The sequence below is a fragment of the Pleurodeles waltl genome, chromosome 10 (assembly GCF_031143425.1).
Source record: "Pleurodeles waltl isolate 20211129_DDA chromosome 10, aPleWal1.hap1.20221129, whole genome shotgun sequence".
NCBI classification, from domain to species: Eukaryota; Metazoa; Chordata; class Amphibia; order Caudata; family Salamandridae; genus Pleurodeles; species Pleurodeles waltl.
The window spans coordinates 326,363,031-326,380,074 of NC_090449.1; the positions used below are offsets into that span (position 1 = coordinate 326,363,031).

Sequence of the window (17,044 nt, forward strand, 5' to 3'; positions counted from 1 at the left end):
CTCCGACCCTGCTCGGAGGGTTGGTGACAGAGAGTGGGAGACTACATCCCAAAGCAAGAAACTGCACATGGTGCTCTCTTCTGCAGTACGACTAGAGTCATTTGCATGGTCTTCATCGAACATGACATAAAAAGCCTCTATCCTTTAGACATTTTGGCCCAGATTTACAAGAAAATGACTAAGCGCGACGCTGTGCCAAATTTGCAAGCCCCACGCGCCGTCATTTTCAAAATGCAGGGAAGCGCCGTATTTAGTAGAATACAGCGCACCCCTGTGCTTCCCCCTGCGCCAGCTCTAAATTAGCTGCTGAGCGCCAACGCAGCCGTTCTTGCACCATGGTACAAGGATGACTGCGTTGAGGGGGAAATTGTTTTTGTGCAGGAAGGGACACCTTCCTGCCCAAAAAAAAAATCTTCAATGGTGATTTGCTCTTACTTCTATGTGTGCTGCAGAATGCATCACACATAGAAAGAGCAAAAACAAGGAGAAATGAAAACATTTCTCCTCAGTGCGCCACTCTAACGACACCCCTGGGATGGCGTTGGATTTTGGTGCTGACGCAGATTTACGCCAACTCCTAAATCTGGAGCAGTATCAAAATGCTATGGTGTTGCTGTGGCACACTCCCAACAACACCCATTGCACGCCCCTTCCAGGGAACGCGCTGCGTGCTAAGGGGCCGTATTTACAAGGTGGTGTTAAGCCACAAAAAGTGGCTGAACGCCATCTTGTAAATACCGCGCAGTGCATAGTGCCACCGGGGCGTCACTAAAAGTGATGCTCCGGTGGCGATAGGGCCTTGTAAGTCTGGCACTTTAGTTGCTCAAGGTGTGTGTTCTTGGTGAGGGCAGGAAAGCTATTTTCGCTCTCGTACCTTCCTTCCTTGGCTGGCTTGAATGCTGTAGGCTCAGGCTTCATTGCAAAGGTCAAACAGTGAGCAACTGACTGCCGTAAGCTGGCGCAACTCCTCTTGGTGAGCTGTGACAGATGCCCCAGGAGCGTAGTACCTCACGATGGTGAGGGATAGACACAGTCTCTTTTATCTCAGCTTGCCTGTCAGGTGAGGCAGGAAATGCAAATACTGTGAAAAAGCCCAGCGTCTCGAACCAGGACCCTTTCGCATGTGAGGTGCGCATGATAACCACTACACTAGACAAACAGACACACTTGCCAGCTTGCTTCATGTGGCTATGCATTGTACTGGAACCACCACACTATGGAAACAGACACACCTGCTTGCTTTATGTGGCTATGCATTGGACTGGGATGCAAGGATGAGGGCCAATGTTCATGACGCTCAAAGCTGAGCCTTCCGGAACACGATCTCTTCCCTTGGAAGAAAGGAACTGGGATCACTTTCATTCCAAGAGGTGATTTCAGAACTGGACCCGAAATTACCATGGAGAAGCACTGTGCATTTAATGTTCCTACGAGCACTGCTGCTCCAGCACAGAAAAGCAGTTGCAAAGAAATCTCGCATACCTTCATGATGCTGAACCGTCTCGACGCCAGTATAAAGCATGTATTGCATTGCAACATGACATCTTACAAGAGTGAAAAGCAGAAATACTCCTGTTTAAAACACAGACTGAACCTATAAAGGTAGGGGTTTGTCGGGGATTTGAACCGAGGTCCTCTCACACCCGAAGCGAGAATCATACCCCTATACCAACTAGACTGCCGCTGCATAGTCATTTGAAACATCTTCTGAAGCGTCTTTCCGAAAAGCAGGGCCATTTGGAGGCTCTCTCTCTCTAAGCGTGCCATAGCAATTGATGTTTTCTGTCAAGGATTTTTTGTTTGTCTCTAGCAAGGCAAGAGGTAGTCAAAATGCCCTGTGCCAGTGAGCTGAACTAGGGCACTGATGTGAAAAGCAGACCCTTTCTGGTAGTTGTAACCCGCTGCAAGTCATGGACCCTTGCACCTTAGACTTCCCAACCAGAAGCACTGAAGGGCCTGCTAGCTCTTGAGCCAGAGGAGCATGCCTCTTGGATTCAAGCACACTTGCTCGATCAGCGCTCGATCAGGCGAGATTTATATTAGTGGCTCATAGGCCTGAAACACTCACCTGGGAGACGCAGGGTGGCTGATTTCCCGGAATGGCCCTTGATGGGGAAATCACCTCCTTTCCCCCGCCTCATTTCAGAATTGTGTGCTAGTCGCAAGACAGTGTTCAGGGGTTCATGGGTACTGCCTTCTCCCAGCTGCCTCTCTGTCTTCTTCATGTAAATTGCAAGTCACGAGGAGGCACCATTGCCAATATGCTCCGCCCACCTAACCAAGAAACCTAGTTTGAGCTTGTCTGCCTGTGTTGTTGCAGGGGCAGTGTCTTCTTTGCCCAAAAGGTGGCAGGAGAGCCTCACTTCAAACGATAGAATCAACTGCTTAAGTAGAAACCAGCATGGTAGTTACTGTCATAAAGTGCAGCTCTAACAGAAGGTGTGCCTGAGACGTCCCTTCCAGTAATACACAGAATTTTGATTGAGGGCCCAGCCGATGGGTTGGTGGATTTCTCCTCACATGCCACAGCAGCTTCCAAAGATAGTGGTGTGAGGAGCTGGCTCTGCAAGCAGAGCAAGATTTAAGGGAAGAAAATACACCTGTCAGAAGTGGGATTTGAACCCACGCCTCCATGAAGAGACCAGAAGGCTCAGCTTCACTGAAGATCAAGCTCTCTTGAGTCTGGCGCCTTAGACCACTCAGCCATCCTGACAGCCAAAACAGTGTGCAGGTCGGACTCTTCAGTCTGCACTTGTTGATTTTGCCGCTTGCAATGTTCCTATCAAAGTCACAGCTTTAAAGGCCCCACACTATAACATGGCCAAGAAAAAAAAAAAAAAACAGAACAAGAAACAATGCACATGCACGACCACCGAGGGATGCAGATAACTTTTTAGCGTCCTGCAATAGTAAAGCACGTTTTACACAGGTCACAAGTTTTTAAAGGTCATTTTTGTCTAAGTCTGCATTGAGAGAGACTGAGGTTTTAGGGAGCAAACACAAAAGCTGCTGCTGCCAAGTGTTTCTGCCCGGTCTCGAACCGGGGACCTTTCGCGTGTGAGGCGACCGTGATTACCACTACACTACAGAAACAAGCTTGCTGATTTGACTGAAGGAGCACGGTTTCACTCATATGTTTGCACGATTTCCTCTATACTTTATCAGCAGTTGCTCGGAATGCGAGGGGTAAGTGTGAAAATTGCAGCGGTGTCAGCCAGCATGCATACACTCAGACGTCCTGAAAAATCCCACAGCTGCGGGCAGAGACAGACAAATATCTGATGCCTAAATGCCAGGAAGGAGAGCCTGTGAAATCATCACACAGGGCGCACTAAGAGCAAGCAGGAAGGAAGCCAAGGCATTGTAATCCATTTTTCGCCTGAGGCAAAAAATATGTGTTGCGCAACAATGCTTCGAGTGGAATGAGAAATGTTGAGGGGTTGTGTATTTTGAGCAGGATTTGATTGTTTTCCGCTAAAATGGGCTTGTCCGGGATTTGAACCCGGGACCTCTCGCACCCTAAGCGAGAATCATACCCCTAGACCAACGATCCTGGGCACAGAAACGCAACGGCTCCGACCCTGCTCGGAGGGTTGGTGACAGAGAGTGGGAGACTACATCCCAAAGCAAGAAACTGCACATGGTGCTCTCTTCTGCAGTACGACTAGAGTCATTTGCATGGTCTTCATCGAACATGACATAAAAAGCCTCTATCCTTTAGACATTTTGGCCCAGATTTACAAGAAAATGACTAAGCGCGACGCTGTGCCAAATTTGCAAGCCCCACGCGCCGTCATTTTCAAAATGCAGGGAAGCGTCGTATTTAGTAGAATACAGCGCACCCTTGTGCTTCCCCCTGCGCCAGCTCTAAATTAGCTGCTGAGCGCCAACGCAGCCGTTCTTGCACCATGGTACAAGGATGACTGCGTTGAGGGGGAAATTGTTTTTGTGCAGGAAGGGACACCTTCCTGCCCAAAAAAAAAATCTTCAATGGTGATTTGCTCTTACTTCTATGTGTGCTGCAGAATGCATCACACATAGAAAGAGCAAAAACAAGGAGAAATGAAAACATTTCTCCTCAGTGCGCCACTCTAACGACACCCCTGGGATGGCGTTGGATTTTGGTGCTGACGCAGATTTACGCCAACTCCTAAATCTGGAGCAGCATCAAAATGCTATGGTGTTGCTGTGGCACACTCCCAACAACACCCATTGCACACCCCTTCCAGGGAACGCGCTGCGTGCTAAGGGGCCGTATTTACAAGGTGGTGTTAAGCCACAAAAAGTGGCTGAACGCCATCTTGTAAATACCGCGCAGTGCATAGTGCCACCGGGGCGTCACTAAAAGTGATGCTCCGGTGGCGATAGGGCCTTGTAAGTCTGGCACTTTATTTGCTCAAGGTGTGTGTTCTTGGTGAGGGCAGGAAAGCTATTTTCGCTCTCGTACCTTCCTTCCTTGGCTGGCTTGAATGCTGTAGGCTCAGGCTTCATTGCAAAGGTCAAACAGTGAGCAACTCACTGCCGTAAGCTGGCGCAACTCCTCTTGGTGAGCTGTGACAGATGCCCCAGGAGCGTAGTACCTCACGATGGTGAGGGATAGACACAGTCTCTTTTATCTCAGCTTGCCTGTCATGTGAGGCAGGAAATGCAAATACTGTGAAAAAGCCCAGCGACTCGAACCAGGGACCTTTCGCATGTGAGGTGCGCATGATAACCACTACACTAGACAAACAGACACACTTGCCGGCTTGCTTCATGTGGCTATGCATTGTACTGGAACCACCACACTATGGAAACAGACACACCTGCTTGCTTTATGTGGCTATGCATTGGACTGGGATGCAAGGATGAGGGCCAATGTTCATGACGCTCAAAGCTGAGCCTTCCGGAACACGATCTCTTCCCTTGGAAGAAAGGAACTGGGATCACTTTCATTCCAAGAGGTGATTTCAGAACTGGACCCGAAATTACCATGGAGAAGCACTGTGCATTTAATGTTCCTACGAGCACTGCTGCTCCAGCACAGAAAAGCAGTTGCAAAGAAATCTCGCATACCTTCATGATGCTGAACCGTCTCGACGCCAGTATAAAGCATGTATTGCATTGCAACATGACATCTTACAAGAGTGAAAAGCATAAATACTCCTGTTTAAAACACAGACTGAACCTATAAAGGTAGGGGTTTGTCTGGGATTTGAACCGAGGTCCTCTCACACCCGAAGCGAGAATCATACCCCTATACCAACTAGACTGCCACTGCATAGTCATTTGAAACATCTTCTGAAGCGTCTTTCCGAAAAGCAGGGCCATTTGGAGGCTCTCTCTCTCTAAGCGTGCCATAGCAATTGATGTTTTCTGTCAAGGATTTTTTGTTTGTCTCTAGCAAGGCAAGAGGTAGTCAAAATGCCCTGTGCCAGTGAGCTGAACTAGGGCACTGATGTGAAAAGCAGACCCTTTCTGGTAGTTGTAACCCGCTGCAAGTCATGGACCCTTGCACCTTAGACTTCCCAACCAGAAGCACTGAAGGGCCTGCTAGCTCTTGAGCCAGAGGAGCATGCCTCTTGGATTCAAGCACACTTGCTCAATCAGCGCTCGATCAGGCTCGATCAGGCGAGATTTATATTAGTGGCTCATAGGCCTGAAACACTCACCTGGGAGACGCAGGGTGGCTGATTTCCCGGAATGGCCCTTGATGGGGAAATCACCTCCTTTCCCCCGCCTCATTTCAGAATTGTGTGCTAGTCGCAAGGCAGTGTTCAGGGGTTCATGGGTACTGCCTACTCCCAGCTGCCTCTCTGTCTTCTTCATGTAAATTGCAAGTCACGAGGATGCACCATTGCCAATATGCTCCGCCCACCTAACCAAGAAACCTAGTTTGAGCTTGTCTGCCTGTGTTGTTGCAGGGGCAGTGTCTTCTTTGCCCAAAAGGTGGCAGGAGAGCCTCACTTCAAACGATAGAATCAACTGCTTAAGTAGAAACCAGCATGGTAGTTACTGTCTAAAAGTGCAGCTCTAACAGAAGGTGTGCCTGAGACGCCCCTTCCAGTAATACACAGAATTTTGATTGAGGGCCCAGCCGATGGGTTGGTGGATTTCTCCTCACATGCCACAGCAGCTTCCAAAGATAGTGGTGTGAGGAGCTGGCTCTGCAAGCAGAGCAAGATTTAAGGGAAGAAAATACACCTGTCAGAAGTGGGATTTGAACCCACGCCTCCATGAAGAGACCAGAAGGCTCAGCTTCACTGAAGATCAAGCTCTCTTGAGTCTGGCGCCTTAGACCACTCGGCCATCCTGACAGCCGAAACAGTGTGCAGGTCGGACTCTTCAGTCTGCACTTGTTGATTTTGCCGCTTGCAATGTTCCTATCAAAGTCACAGCTTTAAAGGCCCCACAATATAACATGGCCAAGAAAAAAAAAAAAAAACAGAACAAGAAACAATGCACATGCACGACCACCGAGGGATGCAGATAACTTTTTAGCGTCCTGCAATAGTAAAGCACGTTTTACACAGGTCACAAGTTTTTAAAGGTCATTTCTGTCTAAGTGTGCATTGAGAGAGACTGAGGTTTTAGGGAGCAAACACAAAAGCTGCTGCTGCCAAGTGTTTCTGCCCGGTCTCGAACCGGGGACCTTTCACGTGTGAGGCGAACGTGATAACCACTACACTACAGAAACAAGCTTGCTGGTTTGACTGAAGGAGCACAGTTCCCCTCATATGTTTGCACGATTTCCTCTATACTTTATCAGCAGTTGCTCGGAATGCGAGGGGTAAGTGTGAAAATTGCAGCGGTGTCAGCCAGCATGCATACACTCAGACGTCCTGAAAAATCCCACAGCTGTGGGCAGAGACACACAAATATCTGATGCCTAAATGCCAGGAAGGAGACCCTGTGAAATCATCACACAGGGCGCACTGAGAGCAAGCAGGAAGGAAGCCAAGGCATTGTAATCCATTTTTCGCCTGAGGCAAAAAATATGTTTTGCGCAACAATGCTTCGAGTGGAATGAGAAATGTTGAGGGGTTGTGTATTTTGAGCAGAATTTGATTGTTTTCCGCTAAAATGGGCTCGTCCGGGATTTGAACCTGGGACCTCTCGCACCCTAAGCGAGAATCATACCCCTAGACCAACGAGCCTGGGCACAGAAATGCAACGGCTCCGACCCTGCTCGGAGGGTTGGTGACAGAGAGTGGGAGACTACATCCCAAAGCAAGAAACTGCACATGGTGCTTTCTTCTGCAGTACGACTAGAGTCATTTGCATGGTCTTCATCGAACATGACATAAAAAGCCTCTATCCTTTAGACATTTTGGCCCAGATTTACAAGAAAATGACTAAGCGCGACGCTGTGCCAAATTTGCAAGCCCCACGCGCCGTCATTTTCAAAATGCAGGGAAGCGCCGTATTTAGTAGAATACAGCGCACCCCTGTGCTTCCCCCTGCGCCAGCTCTAAATTAGCTGCTGAGCGCCAACGCAGCCGTTCTTGCACCATGGTACAAGGATGACTGCGTTGAGGGGGAAATTGTTTTTGTGCAGGAAGGGACACCTTCCTGCCCAAAAAAAAAATCTTCAATGGTGATTTGCTCTTACTTCTATGTGTGCTGCAGAATGCATCACACATAGAAAGAGCAAAAACAAGGAGAAATGAAAACATTTCTCCTCAGTGCGCCACTCTAACGACACCCCTGGGATGGCGTTGGATTTTGGTGCTGACGCAGATTTACGCCAACTCCTAAATCTGGAGCAGCATCAAAATGCTATGGTGTTGCTGTGGCACACTCCCAACAACACCCATTGCACGCCCCTTCCAGGGAACGCGCTGCGTGCTAAGGGGCCGTATTTACAAGGTGGTGTTAAGCCACAAAAAGTGGCTGAACGCCATCTTGTAAATACCGCGCAGTGCATAGTGCCACCGGGGCGTCACTAAAAGTGATGCTCCGGTGGCGATAGGGCCTTGTAAGTCTGGCACTTTGTTTGCTCAAGGTGTGTGTTCTTGGTGAGGGCAGGAAAGCTATTTTCGCTCTCGTACCTTCCTTCCTTGGCTGGCTTGAATGCTGTAGGCTCAGGCTTCATTGCAAAGGTCAAACAGTGAGCAACTGACTGCCGTAAGCTGGCGCAACTCCTCTTGGTGAGCTGTGACAGATGCCCCAGGAGCGTAGTACCTCACGATGGTGAGGGATAGACACAGTCTCTTTTATCTCAGCTTGCCTGTCAGGTGAGGCAGGAAATGCAAATACTGTGAAAAAGCCCAGCGACTCGAACCAGGGACCTTTCGCATGTGAGGTGCGCATGATAACCACTACACTAGACAAACAGACACACTTGCCGGCTTGCTTCATGTGGCTATGCATTGTACTGGAACCACCACACTATGGAAACAGACACACCTGCTTGCTTTATGTGGCTATGCATTGGACTGGGATGCAAGGATGAGGGCCAATGTTCATGACGCTCAAAGCTGAGCCTTCCGGAACACGATCTCTTCCCTTGGAAGAAAGGAACTGGGATCACTTTCATTCCAAGAGGTGATTTCAGAACTGGACCCGAAATTACCATGGAGAAGCACTGTGCATTTAATGTTCCTACGAGCACTGCTGCTCCAGCACAGAAAAGCAGTTGCAAAGAAATCTCGCATACCTTCATGATGCTGAACCGTCTCGACGCCAGTATAAAGCATGTATTGCATTGCAACATGACATCTTACAAGAGTGAAAAGCAGAAATACTCCTGTTTAAAACACAGACTGAACCTATAAAGGTAGTAGTTTGTCTGGGATTTGAACCGAGGTCCTCTCACACCCGAAGCGAGAATCATACCCCTATACCAACTAGACTGCAGCTGCATAGTCAATTTGAAACATCTTCTGAAGCGTCTTTCCGAAAAGCAGGGCCATTTGGAGGCTCTCTCTCTAAGCGTGCCATAGCAATTGATGTTTTCTGTCAAGGATTTTTTGTTTGTCTCTAGCAAAGCAAGAGGTAGTCAAAATGCCCTGTGCCAGTGAGCTGAACTAGGGCACTGATGTGAAAAGCAGACCCTTTGTGGTAGTTGTAACCCGCTGCAAGTCATGGACCCTTGCACCTTAGACTTCCCAACCAGAAGCACTGAAGGGCCTGCTAGCTCTTGAGCCAGAGGAGCATGCCTCTTGGATTCAAGCACACTTGCTCAATCAGCGCTCGATCAGGCGAGATTTATATTAGTGGCTCATAGGCCTGAAACACTCACCTGGGAGACGCAGGGTGGCTGATTTCCCGGAATGGCCCTTGATGGGGAAATCACCTCCTTTCCCCCGCCTCATTTCAGAATTGTGTGCTAGTCGCAAGACAGTGTTCAGGGGTTCATGGGTACTGCCTACTCCCAGCTGCCTCTCTGTCTTCTTCATGTAAATTGCAAGTCACGAGGAGGCACCATTGCCAATATGCTCCGCCCACCTAACCAAGAAACCTAGTTTGAGCTTGTCTGCCTGTGTTGTTGCAGGGGCAGTGTCTTCTTTGCCCAAAAGGTGGCAGGAGAGCCTCACTTCAAACGATAGAATCAACTGCTTAAGTAGAAACCAGCATGGTAGTTACTGTCATAAAGTGCAGCTCTAACAGAAGGTGTGCCTGAGACGCCCCTTCCAGTAATACACAGAATTTTGATTGAGGGCCCAGCCGATGGGTTGGTGGATTTCTCCTCACATGCCACAGCAGCTTCCAAAGATAGTGGTGTGAGGAGCTGGCTCTGCAAGCAGAGCAAGATTTAAGGGAAGAAAATACACCTGTCAGAAGTGGGATTTGAACCCACGCCTCCATGAAGAGACCAGAAGGCTCAGCTTCACTGAAGATCAAGCTCTCTTGAGTCTGGCGCCTTAGACCACTCGGCCATCCTGACAGCCAAAACAGTGTGCAGGTCGGACTCTTCAGTCTGCACTTGTTGATTTTGCCGCTTGCAATGTTCCTATCAAAGTCACAGCTTTAAAGGCCCCACAATATAACATGGCCAAGAAAAAAAAAAAAAAACAGAACAAGAAACAATGCACATGCACGACCACCGAGGGATGCAGATAACTTTTTAGCGTCCTGCAATAGTAAAGCACGTTTTACACAGGTCACAAGTTTTTAAAGGTCATTTCTGTCTAAGTGTGCATTGAGAGAGCCTGAGGTTTTAGGGAGCAAACACAAAAGCTGCTGCTGCCAAGTGTTTCTGCCCGGTCTCGAACCAGGGACCTTTCGCGTGTGAGGCGAACGTGATAACCACTACACTACAGAAACAAGCTTGCTGGTTTGACTGAAGGAGCACAGTTCCCCTCATATGTTTGCACGATTTCCTCTATACTTTATCAGCAGTTGCTTGGAATGCGAGGGGTAAGTGTGAAAATTGCAGCGGTGTCAGCCAGCATGCATACACTCAGACGTCCTGAAAAATCCCACAGCTGCGGGCAGAGACAGACAAATATCTGATGCCTAAATGCCAGGAAGGAGAGCCTGTGAAATCATCACACAGGGCGCACTGAGAGCAAGCAGGAAGGAAGCCAAGGCATTGTAATCCATTTTTCGCCTGAGGCAAAAAATATGTTTTGCGCAACAATGCTTCGAGTGGAATGAGAAATGTTGAGGGGTTGTGTATTTTGAGCAGGATTTGATTGTTTTCCGCTAAAATGGGCTTGTCCGGGATTTGAACCTGGGACCTCTCGCACCCTAAGCGAGAATCATACCCCTAGACCAACGAGCCTGGGCACAGAAATGCAACGGCTCCGACCCTGCTCGGAGGGTTGGTGACAGAGAGTGGGAGACTACATCCCAAAGCAAGAAACTGCACATGGTGCTCTCTTCTGCAGTACGACTAGAGTCATTTGCATGGTCTTCATCGAACATGACATAAAAAGCCTCTATCCTTTAGACATTTTGGCCCAGATTTACAAGAAAATGACTAAGCGCGACGCTGTGCCAAATTTGCAAGCCCCACGCGCCGTCATTTTCAAAATGCAGGGAAGCGCCGTATTTAGTAGAATACAGCGCACCCCTGTGCTTCCCCCTGCGCCAGCTCTAAATTAGCTGCTGAGCGCCAACGCAGCCGTTCTTGCACCATGGTACAAGGATGACTGCGTTGAGGGGGAAATTGTTTTTGTGCAGGAAGGGACACCTTCCTGCCCAAAAAAAAAATCTTCAATGGTGATTTGCTCTTACTTCTATGTGTGCTGCAGAATGCATCACACATAGAAAGAGCAAAAACAAGGAGAAATGAAAACATTTCTCCTCAGTGCGCCACTCTAACGACACCCCTGGGATGGCGTTGGATTTTGGTGCTGACGCAGATTTACGCCAACTCCTAAATCTGGAGCAGTATCAAAATGCTATGGTGTTGCTGTGGCACACTCCCAACAACACCCATTGCACGCCCCTTCCAGGGAACGCGCTGCGTGCTAAGGGGCCGTATTTACAAGGTGGTGTTAAGCCACAAAAAGTGGCTGAACGCCATCTTGTAAATACCGCGCAGTGCATAGTGCCACCGGGGCGTCACTAAAAGTGATGCTCCGGTGGCGATAGGGCCTCGTAAGTCTGGCACTTTATTTGCTCAAGGTGTGTGTTCTTGGTGAGGGCAGGAAAGCTATTTTCGCTCTCGTACCTTCCTTCCTTGGCTGGCTTGAATGCTGTAGGCTCAGGCTTCATTGCAAAGGTCAAACAGTGAGCAACTGACTGCCGTAAGCTGGCGCAACTCCTCTTGGTGAGCTGTGACAGATGCCCCAGGAGCGTAGTACCTCACAATGGTGAGGGATAGACACAGTCTCTTTTATCTCAGCTTGCCTGTCAGGTGAGGCAGGAAATGCAAATACTGTGAAAAAGCCCAGCGTCTCGAACCAGGGACCTTTCGCATGTGAGGTGCGCATGATAACCACTACACTAGACAAACAGACACACTTGCCAGCTTGCTTCATGTGGCTATGCATTGTACTGGAACCACCACACTATGGAAACAGACACACCTGCTTGCTTTATGTGGCTATGCATTGGACTGGGATGCAAGGATGAGGGCCAATGTTCATGACGCTCAAAGCTGAGCCTTCCGGAACACGATCTCTTCCCTTGGAAGAAAGGAACTGGGATCACTTTCATTCCAAGAGGTGATTTCAGAACTGGACCCGAAATTACCATGGAGAAGCACTGTGCATTTAATGTTCCTACGAGCACTGCTGCTCCAGCACAGAAAAGCAGTTGCAAAGAAATCTCGCATACCTTCATGATGCTGAACCGTCTCGACGCCAGTATAAAGCATGTATTGCATTGCAACATGACATCTTACAAGAGTGAAAAGCATAAATACTCCTGTTTAAAACACAGACTGAACCTATAAAGGTAGGGGTTTGTCTGGGATTTGAACCGAGGTCCTCTCACACCCGAAGTGAGAATCATACCCCTATACCAACTAGACTGCCGCTGCGTAGTCATTTGAAACATCTTCTGAAGCGTCTTTCCGAAAAGCAGGGCCATTTGGAGGCTCTCTCTCTCTAAGCGTGCCATAGCAATTGATGTTTTCTGTCAAGGATTTTTTGTTTGTCTCTAGCAAGGCAAGAGGTAGTCAAAATGCCCTGTGCCAGTGAGCTGAACTAGGGCACTGATGTGAAAAGCAGACCCTTTCTGGTAGTTGTAACCCGCTGCAAGTCATGGACCCTTGCACCTTAGACTTCCCAACCAGAAGCACTGAAGGGCCTGCTAGCTCTTGAGCCAGAGGAGCATGCCTCTTGGATTCAAGCACACTTGCTCGATCAGCGCTCGATCAGGCGAGATTTATATTAGTGGCTCATAGGCCTGAAACACTCACCTGGGAGACGCAGGGTGGCTGATTTCCCGGAATGGCCCTTCATGGGGAAATCACCTCCTTTCCCCCGCCTCATTTCAGAATTGTGTGCTAGTCGCAAGACAGTGTTCAGGGGTTCATGGGTACTGCCTACTCCCAGCTGCCTCTCTGTCTTCTTCATGTAAATTGCAAGTCACGAGGAGGCACCATTGCCAATATGCTCCGCCCACCTAACCAAGAAACCTAGTTTGAGCTTGTCTGCCTGTGTTGTTGCAGGGGCAGTGTCTTCTTTGCCCAAAAGGTGGCAGGAGAGCCTCACTTCAAACGATAGAATCAACTGCTTAAGTAGAAACCAGCATGGTAGTTACTGTCATAAAGTGCAGCTCTAACAGAAGGTGTGCCTGAGACGTCCCTTCCAGTAATACACAGAATTTTGATTGAGGGCCCAGCCGATGGGTTGGTGGATTTCTCCTCACATGCCACAGCAGCTTCCAAAGATAGTGGTGTGAGGAGCTGGCTCTGCAAGCAGAGCAAGATTTAAGGGAAGAAAATACACCTGTCAGAAGTGGGATTTGAACCCACGCCTCCATGAAGAGACCAGAAGGCTCAGCTTCACTGAAGATCAAGCTCTCTTGAGTCTGGTGCCTTAGACCACTCGGCCATCCTGACAGCCAAAACAGTGTGCAGGTCGGACTCTTCAGTCTGCACTTGTTGATTTTGCCGCTTGCAATGTTCCTATCAAAGTCACAGCTTTAAAGGCCCCACAATATAACATGGCCAAGAAAAAAAAATAAAAACAGAACAAGAAACAATGCACATGCACGACCACCGAGGGATGCAGATAACTTTTTAGCGTCCTGCAATAGTAAAGCACGTTTTACACAGGTCACAAGTTTTTAAAGGTCATTTCTGTCTAAGTCTGCATTGAGAGAGACTGAGGTTTTAGGGAGCAAACACAAAAGCTGCTGCTGCCAAGTGTTTCTGCCCGGTCTCGAACCGGGGACCTTTCGCGTGTGAGGCGAACGTGATAACCACTACACAACAGAAACAAGCTTGCTGGCTTGACTGAAGGAGCACAGTTCCCCTCATATGTTTGCACGATTTCCTCTATACTTTATCAGCAGTTGCTCGGAATGCGAGGGGTAAGTGTGAAAATTGCAGCGGTGTCAGCCAGCATGCATACACTCAGACGTCCTGAAAAATCCCACAGCTGCGGGCAGAGACAGACAAATATCTGATGCCTAAATGCCAGGAAGGAGAGCCTGTGAAATCATCACACAGGGCGCACTGAGAGCAAGCAGGAAGGAAGCCAAGGCATTGTAATCCATTTTTCGCCTGAGGCAAAAAATATGTTTTGCGCAACAATGCTTCGAGTGGAATGAGAAATGTTGAGGGGTTGTGTATTTTGAGCAGGATTTGATTGTTTTCCGCTAAAATGGGCTTGTCCGGGATTTGAACCTGGGACCTCTCGCACCCTAAGCGAGAATCATACCCCTAGACCAACGAGCCTGGGCACAGAAATGCAACGGCTCCGACCCTGCTCGGAGGGTTGGTGACAGAGAGTGGGAGACTACATCCCAAAGCAAGAAACTGCACATGGTGCTCTCTTCTGCAGTACGACTAGAGTCATTTGCATGGTCTTCATCGAACATGACATAAAAAGCCTCTATCCTTTAGACATTTTGGCCCAGATTTACAAGAAAATGACTAAGCGCGACGCTGTGCCAAATTTGCAAGCCCCACGCGCCGTCATTTTCAAAATGCAGGGAAGCGCCGTATTTAGTAGAATACAGCGCACCCCTGTGCTTCCCCCTGCGCCAGCTCTAAATTAGCTGCTGAGCGCCAACGCAGCCGTTCTTGCACCATGGTACAAGGATGACTGCGTTGAGGGGGAAATTGTTTTTGTGCAGGAAGGGACACCTTCCTGCCCAAAAAAAAAATCTTCAATGGTGATTTGCTCTTACTTCTATGTGTGCTGCAGAATGCATCACACATAGAAAGAGCAAAAACAAGGAGAAATGAAAACATTTCTCCTCAGTGCGCCACTCTAACGACACCCCTGGGATGGCGTTGGATTTTGGTGCTGACGCAGATTTACGCCAACTCCTAAATCTGGAGCAGCATCAAAATGCTATGGTGTTGCTGTGGCACACTCCCAACAACACCCATTGCACGCCCCTTCCAGGGAACGCGCTGCGTGCTAAGGGGCCGTATTTACAAGGTGGTGTTAAGCCACAAAAAGTGGCTGAACGCCATCTTGTAAATACCGCGCAGTGCATAGTGCCACGGGGGCGTCACTAAAAGTGATGCTCCGGTGGCGATAGGACCTTGTAAGTCTGGCACTTTATTTGCTCAAGGTGTGTGTTCTTGGTGAGGGCAGGAAAGCTATTTTCGCTCTCGTACCTTCCTTCCTTGGCTGGCTTGAATGCTGTAGGCTCAGGCTTCATTGCAAAGGTCAAACAGTGAGCAACTGACTGCCGTAAGCTGGCGCAACTCCTCTTGGTGAGCTGTGACAGATGCCCCAGGAGCGTAGTACCTCACGATGGTGAGGGATAGACACAGTCTCTTTTATCTCAGCTTGCCTGTCAGGTGAGGCAGGAAATGCAAATACTGTGAAAAAGCCCAGCGTCTCGAACCAGGGACCTTTCGCATGTGAGGTGCGCATGATAACCACTACACTAGACAAACAGACACACTTGCCGGCTTGCTTCATGTGGCTATGCATTGTACTGGAACCACCACACTATGGAAACAGACACACCTGCTTGCTTTATGTGGCTATGCATTGGACTGGGATGCAAGGATGAGGGCCAATGTTCATGACGCTCAAAGCTGAGCCTTCCGGAACACGATCTCTTCCCTTGGAAGAAAGGAACTGGGATCACTTTCATTCCAAGAGGTGATTTCAGAACTGGACCCGAAATTACCATGGAGAAGCACTGTGCATTTAATGTTCCTACGAGCACTGCTGCTCCAGCACAGAAAAGCAGTTGCAAAGAAATCTTGCATACCTTCATGATGCTGAACCGTCTCGACGCCAGTATAAAGCATGTATTGCATTGCAACATGACATCTTACAAGAGTGAAAAGCATAAATACTCCTGTTTAAAACACAGACTGAACCTATAAAGGTAGGGGTTTGTCTGGGATTTGAACCGAGGTCCTCTCACACCCGAAGCGAGAATCATACCCCTATACCAACTAGACTGCCGCTGCATAGTCATTTGAAACATCTTCTGAAGCGTCTTTCCGAAAAGCAGGGCCATTTGGAGGCTCTCTCTCTCTAAGCGTGCCATAGCAATTGATGTTTTCTGTCAAGGATTTTTTGTTTGTCTCTAGCAAGGCAAGAGGTAGTCAAAATGCCCTGTGCCAGTGAGCTGAACTAGGGCACTGATGTGAAAAGCAGACTCTTTCTGGTAGTTGTAACCCGCTGCAAGTCATGGACCCTTGAACCTTAGACTTCCCAACCAGAAGCACTGAAGGGCCTGCTAGCTCTTGAGCCAGAGGAGCATGCCTCTTGGATTCAAGCACACTTGCTCGATCAGCGCTCGATCAGGCGAGATTTATATTAGTGGCTCATAGGCCTGAAACACTCACCTGGGAGACGCAGGGTGGCTGATTTCCCGGAATGGCCCTTGATGGGGAAATCACCTCCTTTCCCCCGCCTCATTTCAGAATTGTGTGCTAGTCGCAAGACAGTGTTCAGGGGTTCATGGGTACTGCCTACTCCCAGCTGCCTCTCTGTCTTCTTCATGTAAATTGCAAGTCACGAGGAGGCACCATTGCCAATATGCTCCGCCCACCTAACCAAGAAACCTAGTTTGAGCTTGTCTGCCTGTGTTGTTGCAGGGGCAGTGTCTTCTTTGCCCAAAAGGTGGCAGGAGAGCCTCACTTCAAACGATAGAATCAACTGCTTAAGTAGAAACCAGCATGGTAGTTACTGTCATAGAGTGCAGCTCTAACAGAAGGTGTGCCTGAGACGCCCCTTCCAGTAATACACAGAATTTTGATTGAGGGCCCAGCCGATGGGTTGGTGGATTTCTCCTCACATGCCACAGCAGCTTCCAAAGATAGTGGTGTGAGGAGCTGGCTCTGCAAGCAGAGCAAGATTTAAGGGAAGAAAATACACCTGTCAGAAGTGGGATTTGAACCCACGCCTCCATGAAGAGACCAGAAGGCTCAGCTTCACTGAAGATCAAGCTCTCTTGAGTCTGGCGCCTTAGACCACTCGGCCATCCTGACAGCCGAAACAGTGTGCAGGTCGGACTCTTC

The 17,044-nt window shown here is 48.8% G+C and overlaps 8 non-coding genes across 8 annotated transcripts; all 8 read right to left on the minus strand.

Annotated features, from left to right (window-relative positions):
* Positions 1-3,020: 3,020 nt before the first annotated feature.
* On the minus strand, positions 3,021-3,093 carry TRNAV-CAC (transfer RNA valine (anticodon CAC)). The gene has a single exon. It is a non-coding gene; the product is annotated as a tRNA-Val (tRNA).
* A 3,091-nt stretch (positions 3,094-6,184) lies between these two features.
* On the minus strand, positions 6,185-6,296 carry TRNAL-CAA (transfer RNA leucine (anticodon CAA)). Its single transcript has 2 exons — positions 6,259-6,296; positions 6,185-6,230 (listed from the first exon to the last, which is right to left on the minus strand). It is a non-coding gene; the product is annotated as a tRNA-Leu (tRNA).
* Positions 6,297-6,603: 307 nt separating this feature from the next.
* On the minus strand, positions 6,604-6,676 carry TRNAV-CAC (transfer RNA valine (anticodon CAC)). Its single transcript has one exon. It is a non-coding gene; the product is annotated as a tRNA-Val (tRNA).
* Positions 6,677-7,064: 388 nt separating this feature from the next.
* TRNAP-AGG (transfer RNA proline (anticodon AGG)) lies at positions 7,065-7,136 on the minus strand. The gene has a single exon. It is a non-coding gene; the product is annotated as a tRNA-Pro (tRNA).
* A 2,620-nt stretch (positions 7,137-9,756) lies between these two features.
* Positions 9,757-9,868, minus strand: TRNAL-CAA (transfer RNA leucine (anticodon CAA)). Its single transcript has 2 exons — positions 9,831-9,868; positions 9,757-9,802 (listed from the first exon to the last, which is right to left on the minus strand). It is a non-coding gene; the product is annotated as a tRNA-Leu (tRNA).
* Positions 9,869-10,175: 307 nt separating this feature from the next.
* TRNAV-CAC (transfer RNA valine (anticodon CAC)) lies at positions 10,176-10,248 on the minus strand. Its single transcript has one exon. It is a non-coding gene; the product is annotated as a tRNA-Val (tRNA).
* Positions 10,249-13,748: 3,500 nt separating this feature from the next.
* Positions 13,749-13,821, minus strand: TRNAV-CAC (transfer RNA valine (anticodon CAC)). The gene has a single exon. It is a non-coding gene; the product is annotated as a tRNA-Val (tRNA).
* Positions 13,822-16,902: 3,081 nt separating this feature from the next.
* TRNAL-CAA (transfer RNA leucine (anticodon CAA)) lies at positions 16,903-17,014 on the minus strand. Its single transcript has 2 exons — positions 16,977-17,014; positions 16,903-16,948 (listed from the first exon to the last, which is right to left on the minus strand). It is a non-coding gene; the product is annotated as a tRNA-Leu (tRNA).
* Positions 17,015-17,044: the final 30 nt, after the last annotated feature.